General features: G+C 31.4%; 1 pseudogene; it reads right to left on the bottom strand.

The window, feature by feature from the left end:
• Positions 1-3,737: 3,737 nt before the first annotated feature.
• LOC134269300 (protocadherin Fat 4-like) lies at positions 3,738-22,668 on the bottom strand (annotated as a pseudogene).
• Between the last annotated feature and the right edge of the window lie 298 nt (positions 22,669-22,966).

Here is a 22,966-nt window from a genome sequence, read left to right on the forward strand (position 1 = left end):
CATACACTTACATACATTTTCGATAATTATGATATTATAAATACATACAGCGTTTATGTTATTTTTACGTTCTTATGAAAGGTATATACATGTATGAATCAAATCTAAAATTATGGAAGATATCGATCTATATGTACCTGGTGCAAAATTCTGATTTTGATTTAAATTTTATGAACAAATGACTTCAGTAACATATACTGTTAATCTTGATATCGAGTTTTATTTTCGTTAAATTGAATTTGCAAATATATGTATCGTGTATAATAGAAATTAAAACATTTTTGTGACGTCATCTTTTGTTAAACCTGGTTCAACAAATTTGATATTGTCCTGCACCCCGTCCAATAAGTTACCTGTAGGTGTCCAATAAGATTCAACTTATTGGACAGGTACAGGTAACGTTAAAATGAGAACAAAGGGCGAGGCAAATAAGTAAACACCACTTAAAAGGCAATGACAAATTAAACAATTTAATATGAACAATGTAGGAAATTAGTAGCGTTAAATGTTAGTATTTCACAAAAAATCCTATTGAAAATGGCACAAATAATATAGTGAATTGAATGTCTCAGATACATTATTGTAAACGCATCCGTGGCTCAGATCATAAATTTCCAAAATTCACCGTTCATTGCTATATAATAGATTCATTTCACAATGATTGATCCATGGAACATATATAGAACCCAACGGACACAAAAGATGAATGAGAAGCATGTGTTTTCTTACACACAACCTTGGGCTTTTTGTTTATTGAAATATCCATTTTTCCGCATTTAGCACAAAATTTAGCTCACGAAATTCCAACGGAATCTGTAATTTCGTTCGGTGATTTATGACCATTTGTCCACCTAGTCCTGCGTCGTTTAAGTGAGTATCTGTCGTTTTAAGGAGTGGCTGGAGTAAAATCCTTCAGAGTTCGAAACCTGCTCACACAAGAGAATTGCGTTTTTAAAAAATACATCAGGAATAATCTCCCAATTTCATAGAAAATGCTTAAACAGTTGTTTGAGTAAAATTCTTCAAATCCTATTGCTTTGCAAAAATTACCTTTTAACGGGAACTGTTTCTTGCAAATTCCGAAACATAAGAATATATATCCGGATTACACAGTAAAAACCTGAACTGAGGCATCTTGGTGTAATCGATAAATGGCATCGTCAAAACACCCGATTCTGAGACTTTTATTCGAAATTAAAATGTACGTCTTCATCCGTGGTCGTTGCGTTGTAAAATGAATAAATTGTAAAGAATTTAGTAGAACTGACTTTTACGCATGCGTAGTATATATAAAAAATGTCGCAATGCGGATAAATAAGGCTAAACAAAGTTAATGTTCATTTTTATCTATATAAAACACCTCTCGATGATTCCTACTATTAATAAAGACAGAAGAAAAATCCAAACTGGGTTTCTTTGGCCTAACTTGATGAACAGTGCCAGGTAGTCATCCAAGCAGAACGAGACCTTACCTGTTGCTGTCCAATAAGTTAACAATGGAAGTGTTCGACAGTGGTGAAATGTTTTAAGTAAGTTATAAGCCTCAAACTGACCATTATGTCAGATATTAGACTCTCCTCGGCGCTAACGCGCCTCGGGTCGTCTAATATCTGACATAATGGACAGTTTTCGGCTTATAACCATTACATATGGTGAATTTTATACTTCAGATGACACGATACGTCTACACTAATAAGGGTTTAGCATTTTGTTTTATTTTCAGTGAAGACAGAGGACTATGAAATCTAAAATTGTATAAATTTGATATCTATTGTTGATAGCTTCCAAATTTGGAAAACAATGCAAGATTTTAATCTTTTTTTTAAAACAAAAATATAAGAAAGTTTTTAAAATAAAATATTGTATACAATGAAATTTAACATTTCATATCTGAAGTTCTTTTATTTGTATCTATGCTTTATATAGTTATAAAAGGATCCGCAAGGTTAGGAAACTTTCATTTAGGGCTTTAATTTTGTTCTTGTTCTCGAGGTTTTTTTAAATGACTTCATCTATTCTTCAATATTTCTTAATTATCTCCTCCTGGGAAAGCTGTTGGCATTTCCTTGAACACCTAAACCCGAATGCCTATTTTATTATACACTCTATGTCAAGCTTTGTTGACTTGACCCATTGTTCCTATTTAGAAAAGATGAAATTGTTAGAGGTAAATAATAGCAACAACGAAGGTACATAAAGCAGAAATTGGGATAACATAAGCTCCCCCGTTTCTTCGAATGAAGTGATCTAAAACGAAGTTTAAATTAAACGTGAACATTCGAAAACTCTTTAAAAAACTGAATTCACAATTTCTTAGCATAATCAATGGCATTAATACTAATGGCTCACAGTTTAATCATTTACTGTTCCTCAAGATAAAATAATTTCTAGAATTTTTAGATGTCATAGACAACGTCTTCAAGAAAAATGAAACTCGGATTTTTTTCAATTCTTTGAAGGATGCTACACACAAGCAATCTTAAAGTCCTTATTCAAAAGGTGCTGCAGGTTTTTATTGACAATGATTTTGTAGTCTTGAGATTAGAAACTCCACCATTTTACCTTTAAAATAAATACCTCTCTCATATACTGCTTTATGAAGAAATATTATGGTATGGCTTTCATTTATACTTTCATTTATGGATATATTCACAACGTTTAATCAAGTAATATTCATTTTATTGATATGTCGACTCAATATATCCCAAGAAAACTAGAAATATGAAGACACAACAGAGTCTGTTATTGTTTAATGTCTGGATGCTTTACTTACCATAGAGTTAATGGCTTACTAACAATATAAGTTCACTCATGGACTTATTTGGCACTGTGAATGTCTGAAAAACTGAAACTGCGTTGTTTTAGTTATCAATGCATTTAATATCACTTAGATCTTTGATGATTGCGTATATCTATGAAAAGGGATGTGATTTTCTGGCTAGTCAATGCATTGTGATATCACAAAATGCGTCAATTTCTTCATATTCTGAAAAAAGCCTACAAAAACGGCCAATTTTTAAAGCTATTTTTCTATACTTGATATAGAAAGCAATCTCTGATCTTAAATATGCAACTGCTAAGTGTTAGAACTGTTTTCTAAGATTAAAATACATATTTAATTTGTAGATCAGAGAGTGTGCTCATAATTTATTTTTCTTCACTGAACGTACTCAAATATACATGTTTACCTTAAAACATTACAACTTCATAAAGCCAGTTCTCCAAGAATTGGACTTTTAAGAAAAAATTTGGAAGGAAATGAAAGCACTGAATCTCTATTTTATTTTGATGCTTCAAAAGGAACATCAGTGTTGTTCAATTAATTGGTATATCTACAGGTCCAATTTCTGCATAAAGTGAATCGAGCTCTTTTATTACAAACTTGGTGAATTCGTTGAGCTATAATACCGTTAGTTTTCCCTTTTATACAGGTATATCCAGCATATCTTTGTAATATCACATAACTGAATTGGTATGCAGGAACATTAAGGTCATGATTCATGATGAGTTACGATATTCTCTTTACAGTAAGGTGTGCTGCATATGATTATTTAAGGAATGAAGCTTATTTCATTTTATATTATACGATATAACATACCTTGGGACAGTTTATGCTTTATGAACCGCTTTGTTGTTTTGTTATATCGTATTATATAAGTTGAAATAAGCTTCATTCCTTATAATTTAATTTCAGGGCAGACAATAAGATAATTGCTCCCCTAGAATAAGGCTTCACATTTATTAAAAGTAACGTCAAGCGGAGTAATACGTTTTTGACATATCTCATTTTATTAGGCAAGTTATGTTATACAAAATGGATAAAATCTTTTATCCAATCAAATGACGTATTACAAGTAATATTAAATTATATAATATTAAATTCAAAATCACGCTCAAAGTCTGCATCTCAAAAATAATTTGGTATAATTATCTCGTTTGCAAAAACAACGTATCGTTGGATCGTTATTTGATACGTTTCAGATTAATTGTTATTTATTTTTAGCTATTATGACATTGGAATGCTTTATTTATCTAATTAATACACTGGACTCGCTTTATATGTGTATTTGTCCGTCAAGCAGGGAGAATCCAAAATATAACAATAACTTTTATTTAATACCATTAATATAACATGAATAATTTCTAGGGTATTAAATTGATTTATCCACGTTTGGCTTTTTTCTTGACCCCTTTCTTTTCATCATTTTTTTTTTCGTCATAACAAGAGGTAGATTCTGCAAAAAACAAACAACAAAAAAAATCAAGAAAGCTTAACCTCATCAACTGTTTATTGTGTATCAACATAAAACAACAATTTCACTGTTTTCTTTGATATACGAATATTACAAATATATTTTTGCAATGTGCCACGTGATAAAATGAAGGAACATCCTTAAGCAATTAAAACAGCATCGATAAGTGGAAAAAAAAACTTACAGAAATGAACCCGCTTTAACCCACATTAATGTACTAAATACGGACCGACTTTAACTTCTATTGGAACTGAAGTGCTTCTGTAATATTAAAGATATTAAATCTTTGTTATAAATGTTAAATCTAAAAATTGAATCAAGACGGATTATTTGCAAAGCATAACTGTGAAGTACACTCTTAAAAAATCAAAGTCAAAGGAATCCATCTGCTAATAAAAAAATCCTTAGAATTAAGCAACTTTTTTTGTTTTACTTTTTTCTGCAATTTACTCAATATTTAAGAGAAACAAATCATATATAAGAAACATGTACAATACTGATTTAATACTTACCTTCTTCTATAAATTGGGAAAGCTTTGTCTGTTGCACGGAGCATTATCATATAGGTTTCACCTCTAAATATTCTACTGGTGCAAACAACTGCAATCTTCCCATCTTGTTCATTTTGATCTAAGTTAAACTTTTTGGCTCCGTTGTTGGATACACTTTGGATGTCAAAAACTATTTCACCATTCAATCCAGTGTCCTCGTCTGAGGCAACAACCTACAGCGCATGATATTTTGTGGAGACAATATAATTTTTTATAAACTTTTTTATCAGAACGATTTGGTCTATTTTTCAGATTTGAATACTAGTATTTTAATTCGTCCTTATTTTAAGATATCAATGTGCCATAATACTCATGTATAAGTCAACATGACTGTTCTTGGGAGGATTATATAAAAAGTAATGTTTCTACTTTAGCTCCTGTAAAATTACCTATATTGTGATCGAATAATAGCCCAAGAGTCAGGACTTGACTAAACTTGAATACGCAAAGGATAGTGACTGCTTCATAAACAATGACTAGTATAAAGTTTCTTTTTTTGGAGAATTTTTTCCCTCCCTGTTGCATGTAAAATTTGAATCCAAATTTCAATCACCCTTACTTCTAGCTAATTGTACATAATAAAAAAAACCTTTGGAAAGGTTGCATGAAAGATAATTATGTTAAGATATTCAGATTTTTAAAATTTTTTCTCAAAATTTCTTAAACATTAAATCTTACGAAAAGTTTCGAAATTCATATTAAATCCTAACTCTAGTACAACCCTCCAGGACTGGATGGATTATGGATACGGATATGGATATGGTTATGGATATGGATTTGCGGGGCTTATACGGATCAATATCACACCCCTAGTTAAAAAAACCCTCCAAAACAGTGATCATACTAATATTTTTGGGGTACATATTCTGTTAATTTTAACTTTAAGATTGAAAGGATAATTTAATGGAAAAATAAAAGATTATTTTTAAATTAATGATCGGACACATCTTAAATAGAAGTAGAAACAAACCTAAACCGTTCAAGAAAATAGACTGTGTACATGTACGAAGTCCGTGCATAATTATTTACTTTCTTCTCAAATTAATGTGTACTGTATTTAATGACTAAGTATGTAAAAAAACATCATAAAACATTCCATTTTCCATATCACATCCTGTATCAACCTTCGACCAATATCAGCCCTCAAGCCTTCGGCCCTCTGGCTGATATATATGTCTCAGGCTGATACAAGATGTGATATGGAAAACGGTATGTATTATTCTCTATATAAAACGACTAATAAAAAACCTCCCTCTATATACAGTATTTGTTATGTCACAACATACCTGTAAGAGCAGCTGAGACTTTACAGAGTAGTCGCCCTCCAGCACATTAACAAAATACAATGGGGCAGTGAACAGTGGGGCATACATATTTAATTCACTGCAGGTATTATTTGAATAAAAAGAATCTTTATTTGAAGATAAACGTGTGATGGTAATTCTGGCCGTGGCATTTCTAGCTCTGCCTCTCCCATCCGACGCCTGAATTGTTATCTGTTTAAAAAAAAAATTTTAGAGAATTAAAAAAATTATTCATTAGGAAAAAAGTTGACAATTACAGACTTTTTAGAGTTCATTTTGTGATAGAATAAAAAAAAATTTACTCTGAAAATGACCAGATCTTGATAATTTCTGCAATGTTTTTTTGAATTTGTATCATTTATGTATAGCTGTGTAATAATGATATAACGATTATACTATTTTGTTTTATCTCCCATTCAAGAATTTTTATTCATAAGAGACGTCACCATACTTGGCTTTAGCAGTGATGGATTTTTATAACCAGTGCCTACCCTGACACGGGGCTTGACTTTTAGGTCCCGCAAAAAGCTGAGAGCCTGGCAAAGAAACAATTTATAATGCTCCCTATTTTTATCAAATTATGATTGTCACAGCCGCGACTTGAACCCATGCCCAACAGGTTACAGAGCAAGTGCCATATTCCGACTGAGATGTAGTGACGGTGTTTAAAATATCTTAATAAAGAATTTGCTGTAATAACTGAATAGTGTGCAGTAATTACTACATGTACATAAGGTTTTTGTTATGTATATGGGGAAATTACTTGCAGAGATTTTTTTGTTTTATTAAAATAAATGGTTAATAGCTTGAGCTAAAAGTCAACATAACCATAGTAAAGAACAAGGTTCACTTTTGCCTTACTTGGCCCTGTGAATTTCTGAAAAACTGAAACTGCACAGTTTTAGTTAACAATGCATTAAATGTCACTTAGATCCTTGGCGACTGTGTATCGATAACCAGAAGTCTCTGTCAAGACTGTAGCTCTACTGGTTTGTACTAATAACAAAGGATGAAGAAAAGAAACCATTGCCCTCAGACCAAAACTGTAGAAGGAGGAGCGTTTAAAAGTAATTTAATTGAAAATTTTATTTTTTGATTAACCATGGCAACATCCTTCATTGAAATCAAAAACCGATGCACTCTTTTATGTATCTTAGTGTAGTCTACTTGTGTGCCAAGTTATATTGAAATCAGATCAAAACTGTAGGATGAGTATCGTTTAAAATAAATTTCACAGAAAATTCTATTTTTAGTAACCATGGCAACATAGTTCATCGAAATCAAAAACCGATGCACTATTTTATGTATCTTAGTGTAGTCTTCTTGTGTGCCAAGTTATATTGAAATCAGATCAAAACTGTAGGAGGAGTAGCGTTTTAAAGAAATTTCATAGAAAATTCTTCTATTTTTAGTAACCATGGCAACATAGTTCATCGAAATCAAAAACTGATGCACTATTTTATGTATCTTAATGTATGCTACTTGTGTGCCAAGTTATATTCAAATCAGATCAAAACTGTAGGAGGAGTAGCGTTTTAAAGAAATTTCACAAAAAATTCTATTTTTAGTAACCATGGCAACATCGTTCATCGAAATCAAAAACCGGTGCACTATTTTATGTATCTTAGTGTAGTCTACTTGTGTGCCAAGCTATATTCAAATCAGATCAAAACTGTAGAAGGAGTAGCGTTTTAAAGAAATTTCTCAGAAAATTCTATTTTTAGTAACCATGGCAACATCGTTCATCGAAATCAAAAACCGATGCACTATTTTATGTATCTTAGTGTAGTCTACTTGTGTGCCAAGTTATATTGAAATCAGATCAAAACTGTAGAAGGAGTAGCGTTTTAAAGAAATTTCACAGAAAATTCTATTTTTAGTAACCATGGCAACATCGTTCATCGAAATCAAAAACCGATGCACTATTTTATGTATCTTAGTGTAGTCTACTTGTGTGCCAAGTTATATTGAAAATTTTTTTTTTTGAAAAATTGTTTACAGACAGACGGACGGACACACATTTGGTTATATATTGGGTACATCAAGTCCAAGTCCTATTGGATACTGCTTATTGGATACAAAAAAAGTGTACACACGAGAGAGCATTATTTGGGTAGTTACTGTTCAAATCTTATTGGATATTAATCCTCGTGTCCGTATTTTATTGGTTTCTTTCTTATTGTCTTTTATTTATTTCAAATTTATTATATATTTAATATTTGCTGGTAAATTCAGACAAGACTGAAAACCTTTGGTTTTGAACCCATATTTTTGTCAATTTCTGTGATATAGCTCTTTTATTGTATCACCTAACTAATTTGTTCTTTGCAATAAGGATATACACCTGTATATTTCAAAATATCTAATCGTAAAATATATGAATACCTAAGTGCAAAAAAACTGAATTGTGAAAACACAACTCAACACATCTCAGACTCTGTTCAACCTTTCTTGAATAACAAAATTAGGTATTTAAGGAGAAACCTTTTTGAGTCATGACCAATTAATAAAAAGCAAATGCCCATTACATGTTGGACAGAATGAAGGTATCCAACAGGCATTGGACAGGTGTCCAATACCTGTTGGATTGTATTTTGACGAAGGGATTAAACTATCCAAGAACAATTGAACATGTGTACATTGTCCAATTCTATTTGGGTTTCTTGAATCTCCTCATCAAAATACAACCCAACAGGTAATGGACACCTGTCCAACTCCTCTTGGATATCTACATCCCACCCAACAGGTAATGGACACTTGTCCAATTCTTCTTGGGTTTCTTGAATTGTTTCATCAGAATACCACCCAACAGGTAATGGACATCCGTCCAACTCCTCTTGGATATCTACATCCCACCCAACAGGCATTGGACACTTGTCCAATTCTTGGGTTTCTTTAATCTCCTGATAAAATACAACCCAACAGGTAATGGACACCTGTCCAACTCCTCTTGGATATCTACATCCCACCCAACAGGTAATGGACACTTGTCCAATTCTTCTTGGGTTTCTTGAATTGTTTCATCAGAATACCACCCAAATGGTAATGGACATCTGTCCAACTCCTCTTGGATATCTACATCCCACCCAACAGGCATTGGACACTTGTCTTATTCTTGGGTTTCTTGATGAATCTCCTGATAAAATACAACCCAACAGGTAATGGACACCTGTCCAACTCCTCTTGGATATCTACATCCCACCCAACAGGTAATGGACACTTGTCCAATTCTTCTTGGGTTTCTTGAATTGTTTCATCAGAATACCACCCAAATGGTAATGGACATCTGTCCAACTCCTCTTGGATATCTACATCCCACCCAACAGGCATTGGACACTTGTCTTATTCTTGGGTTTCTTGATGAATCTCCTGATAAAATACAACCCAACAGGTAATGGACACCTGTCCAACTCCTCTTGGATATCTACATCCCACCCAACAGGTAATGGACACTTGTCCAATTCTTCTTGGGTTTCTTGAATTGTTTCATCAGAATACCACCCAACAGGTAATGGACACCTGTCCAACTCCTCTTGGATATCTTCATCCCTTCAATAGTATATAAACTAAAAGGTATTGGACATTCTTCTTGGGTTACTCAAATTTTTTTTCATAAGAAAGAAAACCCAATAGGTATTGGACATTGGTTCAACTCTTCTTGGATATTACATCCCAACATTAGAATAAAACCCAACAAGTGATGTTTACCTGTCCAATTCTTCCTGGGTTACTTATACCCTTCATTAAAATTGTCAAATTTGTCTTGGATATTTATACTCTTGCATTAGATTGCAAATCCAATAAGTATGACATTTACCTTCTCTAGTTGAATTCAAATTTGTCTGCATAAGCATACATAAGTCCAAAACATATTTAAAACTTTAATTCTAACATTCCACATCTCATTCAGTGTAAACTTTACAAATGATTGGAAATATATAAGCATTTTGTGCCTAAACTATTTGGCCTTTTATAACCATGTTTGCAAAATTTAAATTTAAATATTGGAACTTGGAGCAAGTCATTACAGGTAGAGCAAGATGCTGAAAACCATATTGATAAATAGATCACACTCTTGATAAAATATTTGCCTTCAGATGCTAAGATTGTGTTGTATTATATGGAAAATTTCTATAATCCTGTTTATTACAGATATATATACAATGCATATTTTCCCTGCAATAATAAAAATACTTCTGAGATGTAAAAGAATGGATTAAATAGTCACCAATGTTAAAAGATATTACATTATCTCATTAATCTGGTTTGGAAATCACAAACTTAGTTTTGAAGCCGATAAAACAGTGTCGCACCAGAAAACTCAGTTACAAGTACAATGAATCAATTCCTTGTATCAAAACTTTAAAATAATTGATGCACTATGTCCAAATCTTTTCGGCAAATTGGGATAAAGATATTAAATCAAATCATCACTGTTAGAAGTCTTAATGCTAGAGAAAAGTCATTACATGCCCAAATTTTACATGCAAGACTTTGATCCTATATTTCAATAAATGTCAAAATGGTTTTATTTTTGTTTCTGTTCAATACTTTCTTCTTCAGGGTCTCTCATGGCCTATACTGTATGATACCTCCATTGACCCTGCTCTTTTATATTGCCATATGTTTATCCAGTAGCAGTGGTTATGCTCAGGCAATCTTTGAAATATTCCTCATTTCATGCATCTCCTTCAGTTCTGCCTTTGTCCATTTTATTCATTCTGCAATTAAATAAAGGCATTTCTTTGCCGTATAAAACATGTTTTTCTGGACTACAACAAGATCACCCTTTATGTTGATCAAACCCAACCAAGTAGAAGTATATTTCTTATTCAGAAATATGTATTGATAAATAAAATGGAAGAGAAACTAAATTCTATCAACTCTTTTTTTTCTTCTACATGTAACTGCAACTTCATCCTACCCCCCATCCGCCATAATTTTATCAAAATGGAATCATCATTCAAAACACAAAACGATGTTGCATATTAATTAGACAGTATGTTAGTTTCTGATTGTTAAGTTTAGGAGATTTTAAAAAGATTTTACATCTATTCCTTGCAATTTTAGACTTCTAATGTAAGACTATCGGTACATTAGGGGTACATAATCTTCAAAAACATCTCTACACTTAATGATAAAGCTTTCACATTAGTATTGTTTTTAGCCCAATAGTTCTGCTAAGAGGATTTAAAATTGACCCAAACCTTACTAACTGCTTTGAAAATATATTGACAGGGACAGAGACATACTTGACACTCCATCCCCCCTTCCTGGGGTATGCTTTGCACAAAATTTAATTAAAATTGACTAAGCTGGATAGAAGTTGAAAACATGAAAAATTACAGTCAAACAGATTATGAATAACTTTCAGCACATCAGACATGAAGCAGTGATCCTTAAATAAAATACACCTACAAGATGAAGCTGTTTTATTCCTTTGAAGTGATATCTAGTATTGTTTCTTTTCCTGTATGCCACCTCTATCAGAACAAAATGTTATACATGTATTAACATAACCTATGACCGTATAGTACCCCAGTATTTACTTCACAATTAATTAAGTTCTGGAACCAACCCTCAGATGCCCTTAAAACAAATGATTCTAAACTGGCAAAGGTAAAGGGCATCTGAAGAATATAAAATAAAATGATAGTACAAACAAGCAAACAGTGTGCATGAAAATGTTGGCAAACACTAGAAAATATACTAAGGTACTTTCTCAAACTTAACCTGAATACTAAAGAGGTTTTATGTAGCTGTATTGCACATACCAAAAGCTGTAGTTAAAGGTTGGTTGCCTAGTAGTTATGTAGCATGTACAAGTTTTTTCCCTCTATCTCTTCTAATCTAAGAACCGAAAATGTCTCTAAAAGTCTTATGGTTGGCATGAAGTATTCCTGTTCATTTTACTGATTACTTACAATTGTCCTATTTCTGAGGGTCATCTTCTGATGAGTTTCTCTGCAATATTCACAATCGAAGTTCCAGTTTGACCTGTTACATATTGAAAATCCTCAATGAACATGATTATGGTTTTAATTTCCGTTGTAATTATTGATTACTTTTATTAAAAAAAATCTAAACCAATTTATTGTAACATAATACTTAGGAAAATATTTATGTAATATCAATGGAAAAAAGGAATCATTATCTCCAGTTATCCTAAAATCACAAGTAAGCATTAATCATATAAATTCACATAGGTAAACCCATTAGCTTTTTGTGCTATTAAACCTGTGCAATAAAGGAAATCAAGTACTAATACACAGCTTGGTGGCAATAAAGTTACTATCCCCGAGTAAAAAGTGACAAGCCCAAATATAGAGGCAAAAATTAAAAAGTAACATTGAAAAAAAATTCATCGTGAAAAAAGTCAGGGTATTAACTACAGATGATTCTTTTTAAAATTAAAGTTTTATTTAATTTTCGCTAGTAAAATTTTATCATATATATAAATTAATGATTTAAAATGAAAAAAAAGATTTTAAGTATTCCTTTTCTGGTCATTCACTAGTTCGTCTAATTAAAACGAAGCAAAAATCATTTTGTTTTCATCTTGAACCATTTAAAGCCATATATGGCGTATGTACAATGAAAATTATTAGACTAAAATTATAAGAACTTATTATTTGTATCATTACTTTATATAAACATGATAAAGATAGAAATTTTCCGTAAATTACAAAATCTAAGTCAATTGCGTTATAAAGATATCAAAATTTAATTTGGATTCTCGCAATTTTCTCCGACTTGGAAGAAAATACAAAAGATTTAAATAACACATTACAGAGAAGATAAAATCGTACTATTAGATAAAACGAGGTGTTCTCCGTGCTCAGAATTGTATGAAAAGCTTTAATTTAAATGTATTAACTATATTTCTTTACTTAATTTTGTACTTTTCAAAAATATATTTTTTGATCAGTTACGCCATATATGGCTTTAAAAAACGCTACATAATTGCATGACACTTATCATTGAGCTGATTGAGTGAATGTATATAATTTAATAATTAGATATCTGTGAGGCATATATGTATAAGCAAATATTGCTATATTAAACAAAGGAAAGGGGGGAATTCAAATTAGAAAATAAAAGATCGTTTTTAAGTAAATCAGTCTTGTAGTACTGCAAAATGGATGCAGTTTTGGAGATTTATGGTTAATATGAGCATGCTGTCTGGAATATTTCCATATTAGGGAATTTAGCGCAGAAAACCACTAGCCGAATCCTCAAAAATGGAAGCTCCAGGTGTAGCGCGATGCTAATCACACACCCATCATGTGAAATAGTTATAGTAGCCCTATATCAATTTCAGTATTGTTTTAAATTAATTAAAACAAATGACAAAAACAATAATTTAAAAAAACAAATCAAAATAAAGCGCGGCGCCATGCACTTATTTCCTAAGCCAAAATTAATAAATATGCCCAGTTTATGCAATATTCTTTTGCTGTTCTGTTTATTAAGTGCATGCTGATAATCCCTTTATTTAAACAACGACAGGAAATCACTTCACACTTGAACGCACGCACACAGCCACCTGGCTAATTAACATGCCTCAGGCTGTCAGGGTAGAGAATTTAAGTTGAGAAACTGTCATTTGATTGCATTGAATATGAAAGAATTAGCCCTAGACCAAAGATAAATAAATTTGTAAATTATTAACTAATAAAAATCAGGATCGTTTTTTTTATAAACCGAGAGTAGAATAAAACACATAATACAACTTGAAGAAAAAACGGATATTTTCTCTGAATAAAATACTTACAGTGTACCAAAAAACTGAATGTAATGTGATAAAAAGGTTTAAAAACAACCAACTAAGTTAGTTTCTTTGATTGAACTGATAGATTTGACAAGCTGAGGGTCAAAGTTTCTAATTAAAGCCAGAGTTTTTTTAAAAAACAAATTATGCATGTCAGTAAGACCAGTTTTCACATGATCCTGTTGGTAGAATATTTTCCAAGTAAAGAGAATGGTCTCTACATGTATTTTTCAAAATGCCCATCCCCTCTTCCCTGAAAAAAGTATTTTCCATTAATGTTTAAATTGACTGTACTTGTAAACAAATAACAGTCGAAGCAGGTAAAAAAACAATCATACCTCCAAACGTTAATAATTTTTGCACCTGTTTCAGCTAGATTAATACCATTACTTTCTCAAGTGTAACCTTACTACTTTTTTGATTGAAGAAATTGGATGTAAATGCCTTTTTTTATATTCTTTTTGTTTCTGAATCACTAATTAAAACATTGTTTTAAAAAAAGAATGAAATACAGATATTTGAATTTATCTTTAAATTACTTGTTTTAGATAAAGATTTCAATATAAAAGGATATTAAAAGTAATTAAACATGTTAAAGTATGTAAAAATTAAAAAATGTTAAATATAATTTCAATGGCATTAACATGTTTTCAAAGTGCCCTCGTGAGATCCTGTCGCGACACAAAGTGCCCTTTTAATTCCTTGATTACCATGCCCTTTTTAGGGTCTAGATTTAACATCAAAGACAGAAAGAAGCACTGTTTTGACTGAAAGTTTTTCAGTAATACAATGAATCTCTTAAGTTACATATCAGATGAGACAAACTTACATACAATTATTTAGTTGTTGTCAATTATCCCATTTATCATCATCTCAGCTCACTTTGCGATTGTTATACTGTCTACATGAACCGATAATTTACAGCTGATTTATGAACACACGATTGTTAAAATTTTCATTTCCCTTTCCAATATACATTGTCAGAACATACTTAGTTGGTTATGATATAAAATTAAATAATAAACACTTTCGATTTATTAAAGATTATCTAACAATATACGATCATTTACTAAATACTTCTCGCCCTCAAGAGAGCTAAAAAGACAGAGAAAATTCAAACTAAAAACAAGTGCAACTTAGGATTAATTGTTCCGATATATCTATTTTAATTTTGTGCACAATTGTTTTCAAAATTACATTAAAATCTATTTTTCTTAAACATGAACCCAGCAATGGATAAGTATTAATCGAATAAACTTACCTTTTCTCTTTTCAATCAGAAAATCTTGTTGACATTAAGTGTTTCTTAGTCGCCATATTTTTTTTCCGTGAAAACAAACGTTGTTATGATCAGGATCAACGGAAGTTGATTTTCGGAACTCTCGAGAATTTAGAGTTCCGAATGTAAAACTGAAACAACAAAACACGGTGCGTCCGTGAAAGCAACTTTTTTGGACACTTTTTTGGACAAATCGTCGTGTCCAAGTTTTGTTGGGTACTAACCTGCAAATACCCAATTAGGGTGTTTTAAGCATATTCAGCAACACTTCTTATTGGGTACACCCAATAAGCAAAAAGTACCCAATAAGTACAATCTTGACATGAAAAATACCCAATAAATGCACTCTCGTAAACACGGACAGACAGACAGACAGACGGACGGACGACGGACACCTTACTATCGCATAAGCTCTTCTGGTCTCTGACCAGTAGAGCTAAAAAATGACGTCATTTTCTGGCTTGTCAATGCATTATGACTTCATGAAATGCGTCAATTTCCTCATATTCTGAAAAAGTCTACAAAAATTACCAATTTTTAAAGCTGTTTTTTGATATTTAATACAGAGCGCAATCTCTGATCTAAAATATGCAATTAGTAAATGATAGAACTGGTTCTAAAGATTAATGGACATACTTTATTTTTTAGATCAGAGAGTGTGCTCACATTATTTTTCTTCACTGAAAGTACTCAATTATACCTGTTTATCCGAAAATTCAAGAACATTGCAATTTCATAAAGCCAGTTCTCCAAGACCTGAACTTTTAGGAGAATTTTTTTAACATGATATGAAAGCACCAAGTCTCTATTTTATTTAAATGTTTCAGAGAAAATCAAGTGTTGATCAATTAATTGGTATCTCTACAGGGCCATTTTATACATAAAGTGAACCGACTTTTTTTTTGCTATTTATTTGTTCATTTAAACATTACTAAAAACAAATAAAGAAATGTTTACACAAACATGTAAGCATTTAACTTCACATCCAGAATTTTATCATACCTTGTAAAAATTATCTATTGTTGTTGTCAGCAACTGTTTTGTTGTCAAAACCCCAGTATTAGGGTCAAGATAGAAGAAATTTTTTCCACTCTCTGGAACTGATGCCACAATTGCAAATGTAATAGGATCCTAATGAAATAAATCATAAAATTTGGAGAAAAAAAAGCATTGTATAGGTTTTGTGATGAAAGGAATTTTGTCAAACGTTTAATTTAATGTTTCTTTAAATATTACCAAATTTAAGATATTATGTAACATACGTTATCCACATCCGTAGCATTAATGTCTAAGACTGCGTAGCCCAGAGTGACATTTTCCTGTACTGTAGCGCTGTAGTCGGCCGACGGGGAGAATGAAGGGGCAAATGGATTTCTGGTGACACTGATTATAACATTTGCTGTTGCTTTTAGTCGTGGAAACAGGGAGTCATAAGCCACAACACGCAGCTGTACAATAATACCATAGACGGTTAGAAAACAATATGCAGTGTACTTACAAGTATATTTTGTCTTCTCAAACTTAATAGCAACATAAACAATTAATATTGATACTTTATTGTGATATCAGTACTGATTAAAAAAATGAGTATGGCATTAAAGATATATTTACGTATAAAGTAATTGCGCATCTATAAAATACAAATCATATAGAGACAAAAAGAGAAAAATGGTGAATTACAGTGTAAGTTGTAAGTCCAGAGGGATCAGTTTTCAGATCTCTGATCAACCTAACAGCTCCAGTGGAGGAGTTTACACTGAAATAATCCTCAGCAGGGTACATTCCAATGGCCTCATAGGTCAGATCACCCTAGGAAAAATAACAAAAAGAGTGTATATTGGTTTCTCCTTTCAATAACCTAATGGAGGGCAAATTGCTTCAAATTATTCTTTAAAACTCAATAATATTCAATAACATATTGTCTGCAGATATTCATAATTTTGCTGGAATGGACAATCCATGAACCATAATTTTCATGCTTATGCTTGAAATAGGATTAGTTTGTAATTTTACCCAAATCTGGTATTTGAAAAGTCACAGAACATTGGTCAGAAAGGTAGATACAGTGAAATTCTTGCTTAACCTCTGCCTATATATTTTAAGGTCAGACGACATGTTCCTTAAATATATGTCTTGTATCTATTGGTTTTATATAAAAAATATTCATATTTGTCATTCTCTTCTAATTTCTACATTGTTTTCAAAATGTTTTTAAATTTAGGTACACCAAAAATTGTGTTATGGGCCATTTAGAAGATTACCCATAAGGTTATATAAGAAAATTACCCTATGGTATCTTGACCATATGTCTGATAAGGTACCCTTATTTTTTGTGAGGAAACTTATTTAAGTACCTATACTTCAATGACACATTCTTAGGAAAAATTATATACTTTTGAGGAACGTGTCGTCTGATCTTAAGCATTCAGAAAACGATGTCAAATTAAGCAGTATAACCCCCGACCTTCAGATCGGGATCTTGAGCCCTTAGTTGAGATACAAGTGAATCTATGGTTTGTGACTCTATAATGTTGGCTCTGTATGGCATATGGCAGGTTGTCAAGATAACGGGGAGTTTCATCAAAATCGATGACCACATTCACTGTGGCCGTGCCAGTTTTTTCATTTACAGGACGCTGATCTCTTGCAAATACAAATAACTGGGGAAAAAATTAGAATTTTTAATATTTGTTTCACTCTTTTTCAATATTATTTTTTAGCATATGAAAATAACGGAAAAAAAGTAAATATCAATTTAACTAATAATAATTAAGGGTTTTTCCCCAAATAATTCTTCTACATAAGATATTTTAGATTAGCATATTATTTTCTCTTTGTCTTTAACACATACATGATACTGCTAGTGTTAATATAGTACCGTGTATGATTGCCTGGGAACATTGGTGAGTAACTGTTTAAGGTAGACTACTCCATCATCAGGACCAATGTCAAAATACATCTGAACTTCTGACTGTATCTGGGAATTACCAGAACCAATCATCGTGTAGCGGAGAATATCCTGCAAAATCAAGAAGAACATTTTGATATCATATAACCATACGACTCAACAATAATGCCAAGTGAGTGCTCTTTTTCTATTGGAGATTTAATTAAAGTATTCAGGAGTACAGAAAGCCGGGCTCATTTACAGAGTAGAATGAATTTCTTACATGAATCATACATTTAAATTGTATTAACACATAAATAACAAGAATATCAGAATTAAAATTCTGATGAAAAAGTTATTTCAATAATATCAATGTAAATGATAAGACAGTTAGTTCACTGATCCACGGTCCGGTATTAGAATTAATCTGGTATTGCCGAATGCAAACACACAGGTCAGTCTGGTTCCCTCTCCTGCTTTTCCTTATCTTTGTAGAGAACTACGATAACACTTATCATCAAATATCCTTACACTATTGAACTATGTTCTTTGACTTAAGAATGAAGATCTCAAAGTCATTACTACTAATGTTTATTTATATATACTTCGTTTTATTTTTATTGCTTTATTTAGCGTTTGTGTTATCTCAAAAGCGGTTGAGAGTAAGTACTATATTTTTACACGTAACTTTAATATGGCGACTATGGGGTGGACTTCCTGCCTTGAACAGGGTGACATAAGCCAGGGATGGGGTAATCGTAATCAGTAATCGTAATCAGCTGTAATTGATTACAGTTTGCCAAGTAATCATGAGTAATCAGTAATCACCAATTTTTCTGATTACAAGTAATCGTAATTTAATCAATTACTCTGAAAAAAAGTCCTGTAATTATGATTACTTTTTGATTACTTTATGATTACAATTATAAAAACAAAGTTCATAAAATCATGATTTTGATGATTTTCATTGAATATTTTTCAGTTTACAAAATTGTTTATTTAAAAAGTTATTATAAAATTATAAGCTATATTTAATTAAGTATCTTCTTCTAATGCCTTCAGAAATGCTTATTATCAGATACGTTGTCCAGGCAATGAGTAAATTCTATCAGTTCCTTGCTATATTCAGTAGTCATTTCAAAATACTTTAGCAGCTTAGTAATTTGATATTTTTGACAAGATATATGTATATACTGATAGAAAATTACTACAGGATGATTTTAAAGTTGGATTTATTTTTGTTTCAATTAATGAACATGCGTGTTATGCAAGAATTTGTTTTCCCTGTAAATCTTTTAAAAAAAAAACTTTTTTTATAGAAAATGTTTCTTTATTAAGACGTTATCTAAAATTTACTTTGTTTGATTTACAGTGTGCATGAAAAGATAATGTGAATTTATTAGTCATAAGACACAGGTATACTAAAGTTGGGTCAGCTTGGGTAATGGTAATTATTGAAATATCCATGCTTGTCCAGTCAATGTGTAAATTCTAGTGAAAACATCTAGTAATTGGCAGTTTAAATCACTCGTCAAGAAGGTCAATTACTTGTGTAACAGTTCCCTATCAAATCCCTTTATCCCTACCTATAATTATGTCCAGTTTGATTTATAAAAAACTATAATAAATTCTTTTTTTCTATTTCTCTCAAAAGTAACAAGATATTTACTTGACTGTATTAAAGATAGAAATCAGGTGATATAAGATAAATCTCATGTATCTATATAAAGGCATATACAACCAAAGTCCTTGTCTGAATTCTACCTTTTTAATATTAATGATATTTAAAAAAGGAAGAAGAAAAAACATGACGTAATCCTTGAATATGGAAAAAAAAAAAAAACTTAATGTTATCTAAAGTCATCATAAGTAATCATGATTACATGAAGGTGAAGTAATCAGATGTAATTGATTACTTTATAAAATGTCTGTAATCAGCTTGTAATCAATTACTTTTAAAATCCAAAGTAATTGTAATTTAATCGATTACTTTTGAAAGTAATCGACCCCATCCCTGACATAAGCTGGTATTTGCTTTTTAAGCAATAAGCCCGGCTAAAAATAGCAACACACTTTGTCTTTTTTAATCTCAAATCTTCAATTGTATTGATACATTTCTTGAGATTTTCTTTGAAATGTTTGAATTCAGTGCATTGTGGGATTCTGTCTATCTACAATCTGTATACCTTGTCATCATCTATTGCTGTGGTATTGACCACTATAGACCCATATTTGGCATTCTGATCAATCTGTACATTGTAGGGATTCTGCAGGAAGCGGGGTTGATTCAGGTCACGAATAACGATAATAGTGACATCAGCGGTAGACTTATACTGTGGCTCTCCACTGTCATAGGTTGAGATTTTAAACTATAAAAGTGAAATAAAGGTAATAGTTTTATTTTTTTAAATAATAATATAATAGAAGAAGTTACAACAGAAGGTTTTTTTTCTTGTAAATTCTTAATATTTAAAAAAAACACTAGTGCAGAAATATGAATAAGCCTTTCAAAAAAATTAAAAGAGTTTTCCTCAAAGAACTTAAGAAAGATGTATTCAAAACAGTATTATTTTAACATTTACAACTTAATATGAATGAAATACAAGATGTATTTGTTAAACACTGATGCCCCTGTATGGCTACATAGCGAAGATTAAACTTTTCTTAAATGCAAGTTTAATATATTGGTACACAAAACAGGGTCTTCGCTCTGGAAATACGATTGTGAAATACATGTATCAAAGCCCTAGCACCACCTGTTCAAAAGTTATGGCCAAGGATAGGATTTTTAAAGGTAGGTCAAACTATAAGGTCCAAGAGTCAAAGTTGTTGGTTTCTCAAGAAAGGTCTAATGTTACAAGGATCACATGTGTGAAGTATGGAAGCCCTATCCCTAACCAATCAAAAGTTATTGCCAATGTTAAAAAAATTTAAAAGTAGGTCAACTTTAAGGTCAAGTTCAAAGTTCTCGATATCAAATGAAAGACCTTGTAACAAGGATTAAATATGTAAAGTATAAAAGCACTGGCTATGACCCTTCAAAAGTTATGATCAAGGTCTGTTTTTTAAAAGTAGGTCAAAGTCCAAAGTCAAGGTCAAAGAGTCAATGTTCTTGGTATCCAATGAAGGGTCTTCTTACAAAAATTACATATATGAAATATGAAAACCCTAGCCCTTACCGTTCAAAAGTTATGGCCAACGATATTTTTTTTTCATTACAGAAATCTCCAAGGTAACCTTAATTTTTTACCTGGATCCAAAGTCAAAAGGTCAAGATTATTGGTACCTAATGAAAGGTCTTGTTGAAAAATATATTAAGAAGTAAATATATTTTTTAAACCTTCAGTAAATATTATTCTTATTTCTTTCAAAATGTGTTCCTATACAAATATTTACAAGAAAAGTCTTATCATTACACATATTTTACTAAGAAGTCAATGTTGGACCGCTTACGTCACACAGTGGGCGAAGCTAATATCTCATTCGCGATCATTTGTGTTCAACAATGACGAAGATTAACCTCAGTTTAGACCACGGAAGAAAGCACAAGATACATGCATGTCAAAAATAAAAAATAAAAGGTGAAAAAAATATTGAATGTTCTTTGGCAAAATCCGTTTTATCGACCCTCGAACTGAACAGTTAGGAGCTTGGGTCCGATAAAAACTCATGCTGAACTCGAACCCGGTCAAAAATGTATAATATTTTTCACGTAAGTTACCTTGTAAAAAGAGATGAATAACATAATATGCGTTTTGTACAGTCAACTTTATTTTATTCTAGAATAAAATGATTAAGAACGGTTGATACAGTCGAACTTATTTTTTTTTTACAGTTTTCTTGATTGAATTACCCAATTACAAAAAAAGAGAAACTTCTGAATGGTAAAATATTTGTAAGAGTTCCTTGAACATGTTGAAAATTTCAAGCAATTTATTTACATCAATTAAATGACATCGTCACGATGTTATGTTTGACTTACAGTCCTAACATAATTCTAGAGCCGTGGAACTAACAGTAGAAAAGACATATTTATTAATTTCTTTTAAATAACAGAATCTATCTTAATGCAACTACCAATTACCCGTTAAATAGAAGTGTGAAAACTTATTTGTCTTTATTCCTTCATGCGTAAAGTCAGGCGACGGAACATTTCTCTTAGGGGTTAATGCCAAATATACGTGCATCGTATTTTAAAAATTAAGTAGATACATGTAAGCTCATTATTTACATCTTTATTCAATATTATTTTTTTGCGTCCCAAAACAATTTGCAATGGTAATGAGAGGGTCCTTAAAATGAACAACTTTGAAAACATCGTCAACACTACAGTAAAATAATTTTGTAAAATCATTGTCTGTGTTAATTAAATATAACGGTTACACTGTAAATACTTCCAGGGTCAGATCTTTGCCTCTGGTATTACAATAGAATTTCATTTAAAATATTGTCTATGATACAATAGAATTTTTCTAGAAAAATCTTTCCAGTAGAAAGTTAACTTACACTGAATGTTGTCTCCAATGATGTATTGAGTGACTTGGCAACAGTAATGTTTCCAGTCACTTCATTGATAGCAAAATATTGTGGCACAGGCGGTTCCATCATGTATCTTATAGCTGACTGTTGAAAAAATATAAAAGTTTAAATTTATTTAGCAATCATTGATTAAAAGTAGTTAAAAATATAATGTATACAGATTTCTAACCTTTTGTTAACATTTAACAAATGCCTTAAATACGATAAATATAATAGCAGTTATCTTTTATTTTAAAGATCTTCAAAACTTCTTTTCACTCACATTAAAACAGGTCTATAATTTATGAAGTCGAACCTATGAACCCGTGAAAAGCAAGAAAAGGGTAAAGGTAACACCTACTGATTTCAACTTCATAATGACATAATTAAAGACGCACGATAC

The sequence above is a fragment of the Saccostrea cucullata genome, unplaced genomic scaffold, assembly GCF_032062105.1.
Source record: "Saccostrea cucullata isolate Sc308-1 unplaced genomic scaffold, CSIRO_AGI_Scuc_v1 ctg9210, whole genome shotgun sequence".
In the NCBI taxonomy this organism is placed as follows: domain Eukaryota; kingdom Metazoa; phylum Mollusca; class Bivalvia; order Ostreida; family Ostreidae; genus Saccostrea; species Saccostrea cuccullata.